Source organism: Triticum aestivum, chromosome 6A (assembly GCF_018294505.1).
Source record: "Triticum aestivum cultivar Chinese Spring chromosome 6A, IWGSC CS RefSeq v2.1, whole genome shotgun sequence".
Classification (NCBI taxonomy): Eukaryota; Viridiplantae; Streptophyta; class Magnoliopsida; order Poales; family Poaceae; genus Triticum; species Triticum aestivum.
In genome coordinates, this window is record NC_057809.1 from 564,187,609 (window position 1) to 564,196,000 (window position 8,392).

Consider the following 8,392-nt stretch of genomic DNA (forward strand, 5'->3'; position numbering starts at 1 on the left):
TCATGAGTTCTTAAAGGCAATCAATGATGATCTTCGCAAGAAAAGTTCTTCTTACATTGCCAAGCATTTACTCTTATCCACTTACATGCCTCAAGTCAAGTCTAGTAACAAGAACAAGAAGGATTCTTCTTCTAGTAGTAACAATAATCATGCTAAATCCAATATTGTTGCTTCTAGTAGTTCTCTTGATTCCACTAATGATTCTCTTAGCCAAGTTACATTTGAGCAAGAAAATAGCTTATTGAAGGGAATCATAGAGAAAGGTGTTTACAAGAGCCTTGCCGGGAGTAAGCAATTCGAGGAAATTGTACGCAAGCAAGGAAGGCACCAGAAGAATCAAGGTATTGGTTTTGAATGAAAGTTCAATGCCAATGGAGTTGAGTGGGAAGAAGATCAATACCCCAAGACGAAGTTAGTTCCTCAACAAGAGAAGTATGATCCTACTTCTTTCAAGGGGACACAAGCTCAAGATGATCTTCCACCACAAGACCACAAGGAAAAAGGCAAGGACAAGCTTCAAGAGGAAATTGATGCATTTGAAGAAGCTCCTAAGGCCTTGGTCAAGTGGGTTCCCAAGACTACATCAAGTTCCACTTCATCAAGTACAACTACAACTCCGAGGATTCCCATCAAGATGGTGTGGATCCCGAAGAATAAGAACTAGAGAGTTCTTGAGGGTGACTCCGCCAACATACTTCGCTGTTATCATTTTGCAAAGAACAAGTGCAATCAACTTCCACACCTTGCACTAGTTCAAGGAGTCACAAACCCTCGTGTTGGTAAGACAAGGGACAAGGTAACCTAATGCTCTCATAGACATCATCTTGTGTGTGCATCACTCTATGTCTATGGATATGCTTGTTTGTTCCTTGTGGGACTAACCCGGTGTAGGTATTGAAAGTGCAACTCACTCCAAAGGATAGCTCCGAATGATCTACATCAACTTAGAGCATCCACATCTTCAACACCTACGTGAAGTCATCATCGACAAAGCCCAAGGCTAGTTCATCCCTCTTAGGGGGGATATCACATCTAGGGGAGCTTTGCTCTAACAATTGAGTTAAAGAAACTCTAATGGTGTGAACACAACAACGCTTTATGTAAAAGTGGTAACCCCACTTGTGCTTAAACGATGAGTATGACCTATGATCAAATGTTCTCATTTGTCTCCTAAGTCAATATACTCATATATAGATGACCTAGTCATCGCCAATTGCTTGATAGATGCTAGAATTGTTTGTGCATGCTTTGCCACATATTTCATTTGTCATTTTATTGTGTGAGAATGTTGGTTGCATAATTTACTCATTCGAGGACATCCACTTGTTGTTTTGATTGATTGGCTTCCTTTTCTTTTGGCCAAGTGGATGGAAAAGAATGCCTAAGAACCTTCTCTAGCTATCTATGCTTTTCTCGTCTCAAAATCTATTCATGTTGCATCACAAAGTTTGATCAAGTCAGATTGGAACCACTCCGTGTGAGGAGCACTCGGAGTCCCCGATTCGTCATAGACTTAAACTTCCAAAACTTCTTTGTGTGTTTCGGTCTGACCGGTTCATCCATTTCGGTCATACCGAGATCACTAAGTCGATCTACGTTTTCAATCTCGATGCAACCGATTTGAACTTTTCGGTCACACCGACAGGGTCAGGTTATATATATCCACGGGTCAAATTTTGGAAAACTTTCCGAACCTCCTCGCCCGCGCTTAGCCTGCTCTGCCTCCCTGGGTCTCCGGATCATCCTCCTCGTCGCCAGCCACCTCCTGTCGCTGGTCTCCGCCGCCGTCAACGGGATCGTCTCCGCCGTTGTCGTTGTAGCAAGTTCATCGCCGAACTAGGGTATGGACTTGAACTTTGTGCTGTTCTAACTCCGATTCACCAGCACATTGCTTTTCCATGTATCTTTCCACGATTCAGATCGTTCTATCCATGGAAAACACTCCGTAGTTTAGTCGTGAATTGAAAATTTAGGGTTAGGTTTCCGCCGAAACCATCTCGGACCAACCAAGTTGATGAAATTGGTTCCACCGATTTGGCTCAGGCCATTGCACATGTGATTCTCGGTCTGACCAAGAATTGCAAATCGGTGTGACCAAGATCAGCACTTTGTGAAACCCTAGCAGTCTCGGTGCCACCGAACTGTGACTCGGTTTGACCGAGTTCACTAGTTTAGGTTCCAAAAGCTGCTTCAGTATCACCGAGTTTGCAAATCGGTGTTGGGGAACGTAATAATTTCAAAAAAATTCCTACGCACACGCAAGATCATGGTGATGCATAGCAACAAGAGGGGAGAGTGTTGTCTACGTACCCTAGTAGACCGAAGCGAAAGCATTGACGCAACATAGAGGAAGTAGTCGTACGTCTTCCCGGTCCACCCGATCCAAGCACCGTTACTCCGGCACCTCCGAGTTCTTGGCACACGTTCAGCTCGATGACGCTCCCCGGGCTCTGATCCAGCAAAGCTTCGGGGAGGAGTTCCGTCAGCACGATGGTGTGGTGACAATCTTGATGTTCAACCGTCGCAGGGCTTCGCCTAAGCACCGCTACAATATGATCGAGGTGGAATATGGTGGAGGGGGGCACCGCACATGGCTAAGGAACGATCACGAAGATCAACTTGTGTGTCCTAGGGTGCCCCTTTGCCCCCGTATATAAAGGAGCCAAGGGGAGGGGGCGGCCGGCCAAGGAGGGCGCGCCAAGGGGGAGTCCTACTCCCACCGGGAGTAGGACTCCCTTCTTTCCTAGTTGGAGAAGGAGAAGTGGGAAAGAGGAGGAAGAGGGAAAGGAAAGGGGGGGCACTGCCCCCCTCTCCTTGTCCTATTCGGACTAGGGAGGGGAGGGGCGCGCGGCCACCTCTTGCCTCCTTTCCTCTTCTCCCTTAGGGCCCATGTAGGCCCAATAACCCCCGGGGGGTTCCGGTAACCCCCCGGTACTCCGGTAAAATCCCGATTTCACCCGGAACGATCCCGATATCCAAATATAGGCTTCCAATATATCGATCTTTATGTCTCGACCATTTCGAGACTCCTCGTCATGTCCATGATCACATCCGGGACTCCGAACAACCTTTGGTACATAAAAATACATAAACTCATAATGAAACTGTCATCGTAACGTTAAGCGTGCGGACCCTACGGTTCGAGAACAATGTAGACATGACCGAGACACGTCTCCGGTCAATAACCAATAGCGGAACCTGGATGCTCATATTGGTTCCTACATATTCTACGAAGATCTTTATCGGTCAGACCGCATAACAACATACGTTGTTCCCTTTGTCATCGGTATGTTACTTGCCCGAGATTTGATCATCGGTATATCAATACCTAGTTCAATCTCGTTACCGGCAAGTCTCTTTACTCATTCTGTAATACATCATCTCACAACTAACTCATTAGTTGCAATGCTTGCAAGGCTTATGTGATCTGCATTACCGAGAGGGCCCAGAGATACCTCTCCGACAATCGGAGTGACAAATCCTAATCTCGAAATACGCCAACCCAACATGTACCTTTGGAGACACCTGTAGAGCACCTTTATAATCACCCAGTTACGTTGTGACGTTTGGTAGCACACAAAGTGTTCCTCCGGCAAACGGGAGTTGCATAATCTCATAGTCATAGGAACATGTATAAGTCATGAAGAAAGCAATAGCAACATACTAAACGATCGGGTGCTAAGCTAATGGAATGGGTCATGTCAATCAGATCATTCACCTAATGATGTGATCCCATTAATCAAAAAACAACTCTTTGTCCATGGTTAGGAAACATAACCATCTTTGATTAACGAGCTAGTCAAGTAGAGGCATACTAGTGACACTCTGTTTGTCTATGTATTCACACATGTATTATGTTTCCGGTTAATACAATTCTAGCATGAATAATAAACATTTATCATGATATAAGGAAATAAATAATAACTTTATTATTGCCTCTAGGGCATATTTCCTTCAGTCTCCCACTTGCACTAGAGTCAATAATCTAGATTACACAGTAATGATTCTAACACCCATGGAGCCTTGGTGCTGATCATGTTTTGCTCGTGGAAGAGGCTTAGTCAATGGGTCTGCTACATTCAGATCCGTATGTATCTTGCAAATCTCTATGTCTCCCACCTGGACTAGATCCCGGATGGAATTGAAGCGTCTCTTGATGTGCTTGGTTCTCTTGTGAAATCTGGATTCCTTTGCCAAGGCAATTGCACCAGTATTGTCACAAAAGATTTTCATTGGACCCGATGCACTAGGTATGACACCTAGATCGGATATGAACTCCTTCATCCAGACTCCTTCATTTGCTGCTTCCGAAGCAGCTATGTATTCTGCTTCACACGTAGATCCCGCCATGATGCTTTGTTTAGAACTGCACCAACTAACAGCTCCACCGTTTAATGTAAACACGTATCCGGTTTGCGATTTAGAATTGTCCGGATCAGTGTCAAAGCTTGCATCAACGTAACCATTTACGATGAGCTCTTTGTCACCTCCATAAATGACCAACATATCCTTAGTCCTTTTCAGGTATTTCAGGATGTTCTTGACCGTTGTCCAGTGATCCACACCTGGATTACTTTGGTACCTCCCTGCTAGACTTATAGCAAGGCACACATCAGGTCTGGTACACAGCATTGCATACATGATAGAGCCTATGGCTGAAGCATAGGGAACATCTTTCATTTTCTCTCTATCTTCTGCAGTGGTCGGGCATTGAGTCTTACTCAACTTCACACCTTGTAACACAGGCAAGAACCCTTTCTTTGCTTGATCCATTTTGAACTTCTTCAAAACTTTGTCAAGGTATGTGCTTTGTGAAAGTCCAATTAAGCGTCTTGATCTATCTTTATAGATCTTAATGCCTAATATGTAAGCAGCTTCACCGAGGTCTTTCATTGAAAAACTCTTATTCAAGTATCCCTTTATGCTATCCAGAAATTCTATATCATTTCCAATTAGTAATATGCCATCCACATATAATATCAGAAATGCTATAGAGCTCCCACTCACTTTCTTGTAAATACAGGCTTCTCCAAAAGTCTGTATAAAACCAAATGCTTTGATCACACTATCAAAGCGTTTATTCCAACTCCGAGAGGCTTGCACCAGTCCATAAATGGATCGCTGGAGCTTGCACACTTTGTTAGCTCCTTTTGGATCGACAAAACCTTCTGGTTGCATCATATACAACTCTTCTTCCAGAAATCCATTCAGGAATGCAGTTTTGACATCCATTTGCCAAATTTCATAATCATAAAATGCGACAATTGCTAACATGATTCGGACAGACTTAAGCATCGCTACGGGTGAGAAGGTCTCATCGTAGTCAATCCCTTGAACTTGTCGAAAACCTTTTGCAACAAGTCGAGCTTTGTAGACAGTAACATTACCGTCAGCGTCAGTCTTCTTCTTGAAGATCCATTTATTCTCAATTGCTTGCCGATCATCGGGCAAGTCAACCAAAGTCCACACTTTGTTCTCAAACATGGATCCCATCTCAGATTTCATGGCTTCAAGCCATTTCGCGGAATCTGGGCTCACCATCGCTTCTTCATAGTTCGTAGGTTCATCATGATCTAGTAGCATGACTTCCAGAACAGGATTACCATACCACTCTGGTGCGGATCTTACTCTGTTTGATCTACGAGGTTCAGTACCAACTTGATCTGAAGTTCTATGATCATCATCATTAACTTCCTCACTAATTGGTTTAGGTGTCACAGAAACCGGTTTCTGTGATGTACTACTTTCCAATAAGGGAGCAGGTATAGTTACCTCATCAAGTTCTACTTTCCTCCCACTCACTTCTTTCGAGAGAAATTCCTTCTCTAGAAAGGATCCATTTTTAGCAACGAATCTCTTGCCTTTGGATCTGTGATAGAAGGTGTACCCAACAGTCTCCTTTGGGTATCCTATGAAGACACATTTCTCCGATTTGGGTTCGAGCTTATCAAGTTGAAGCTTTTTCACATAAGCATCACAGCCCCAAACTTTAAGAAACGACAACTTTGGTTTCTTGCCAAACCATAGTTCATAAGGCGTCGTCTCAACGGATTTTGATGGTGCCCTATTTAATGTGAATGCGGCCGTCTCTAAAGCATAACCCCAAAACGATAGCGGTAAATCTGTAAGAGACATCGTAGATCGCACCATATCAAGTAAAGTACGATTACGACGTTCGGACACACCATTACGTTGTGGTGTTCCGGGTGGCGTGAGCTGCGAAACTATTCCGCATTGTTTCAAATGTAGACCAAACTCGTAACTCAAATATTCTCCTCCATGATCAGATCGTAGAAACTTTATTTTCTTATTACGATGATTTTCAACTTCACTCTGAAATTCTTTGAACTTTTCAAATGTTTCAGACTTGTGCTTCATTAAGTAAATATACCCATATCTGCTTAAATCATCTGTGAAGGTGAGAAAATAACGATATCCGCCACGAGCCTCAACATTCATCGGACCACATACATCTGTATGTATGATTTCCAACAAATATGTTTCTCTCTCCATAGTACCAGAGAATGGCGTTTTAGTCATCTTGCCCATGAGGCACGGTTCGCAAGTACCAAGTGATGCATAATCAAGTGGTTCCAAAAGTCCATCGGTATGGAGTTTCTTCATGCGCTTTACACCGGTATGACCTAAACGGCAGTGCCACAAATAAGTTGCACTATCATTATCAACTCTGCATCTTTTGGCTTCAACATTATGAATATGTGTATCACTACTATCGAGATTCATTAAAAATAGACCACTCTTCAAGGGTGCATGACCATAAAAGATATTACTCATATAAATAGAACAACCATTCTTCTCTGATTTAAATGAATAACCGTCTCGCATCAAACAAGATCCAGATATAATGTTCATGCTCAACGCTGGCACCAAATAACAATTATTTAGGTCTAGTACTAATCCCGAAGGTAGATGTAGAGGTAGCGTGCCGACCGTGATCACATCGACTTTGGAACCATTTCCCACGCGCATCGTCACCTCGTCCTTTGCCAGTGTTCGCTTAATCCATAGTCCCTGTTTCGAGTTGCAAATATTAGCAACAGAACCAGTATCAAATACCCAGGTGCTACTGCGAGCTCTAGTAAGGTACACATCAATAACATGTATATCACATATACCTTTGTTCACCTTGCCATCCTTCTTATCCGCTAAATACTTGGGGCAGTTCCGCTTCCAGTGACCAGTCTGCTTGCAGTAGAAGCACTCAGTTTCAGGCTTAGGTCCAGACTTGGGTTTCTTCTCCTGAGCAGCAACTTGCTTGTTGTTCTTCTTGAAGTGCCCCTTCTTCTTCCCTTTGCCCTTTTTCTTGAAACTAGTGGTCTTGTTGACCATCAGCACTTGATGCTCCTTCTTGATTTCTACCTCCGCAGCCTTTAGCATTGCGAAGAGCTCGGGAATTGTCTTATCCATCCCTTGCATATTATAATTCATCACGAAGCTCTTGTAGCTTGGTGGAAGTGATTGGAGAATTCTGTCAATGACGCTATCATCCGGAAGATTAACTCCCAGTTGAATCATGTGATTACAATACCTAGACATCTTGAGTATATGCTCACTGACAGAACTATTCTCCTCCATCTTGCAGCTATAGAATTTATTGGAGACTTCATATCTCTCAATCCGGGCATTCTGCTGGAATATTAACTTCAACTCCTGGAACATCTCATATGCCCCATGACGTTCAAAACATCGTTGAAGTCCCGGTTCTAAGCCGTAAAGCATGGCACATTGAACTATCGAGTAGTCATCAGCTTTGCTCTGCCAGACGTTCTTAACGTTGTCAGTTGCATCAGCAGCAGGCGTGGCACCCAGCGGTGCTTCCAGGACGTAACTCTTCTGTGCAGCAATGAGGATAATCCTCAAGTTACGGACCCATTCCGTGTAATTGCTACCATCATCTTTCAACTTTGCTTTCTCAAGGAACGCATTAAAATTCAACGGAACAACAGCACGGGCCATCTATCTACAATCAACATAAACAAGCAAGATACTATCAGGGACTAAGTTCATGATAAATTTAAGTTCAATTAATCATATTACTTAAGAACTCCCACTTAGATAGACATCCCTCTAATCATCTAAGTGATCACGTGATCCAAATCAACTAAACCATAACCGATCATCACGTGAAATGGAGTAGTTTTCAATGGTGAACATCGCTATGTTGATCATATCTACTATATGATTCACGCTCGACCTTTCGGTCTCAGTGTTCCGAGGCCATATCTGTATATGCTAGGCTCGTCAAGTTTAACCTTAGTATTCTGCGTGTGCAAAACTGGCTTGCACCCGTTGTAGATGGACGTAGAGCTTATCACACCCGATCATCACATGGTGTCTGGGCACGACGAACTTTGGCAACAGTGCATACTCA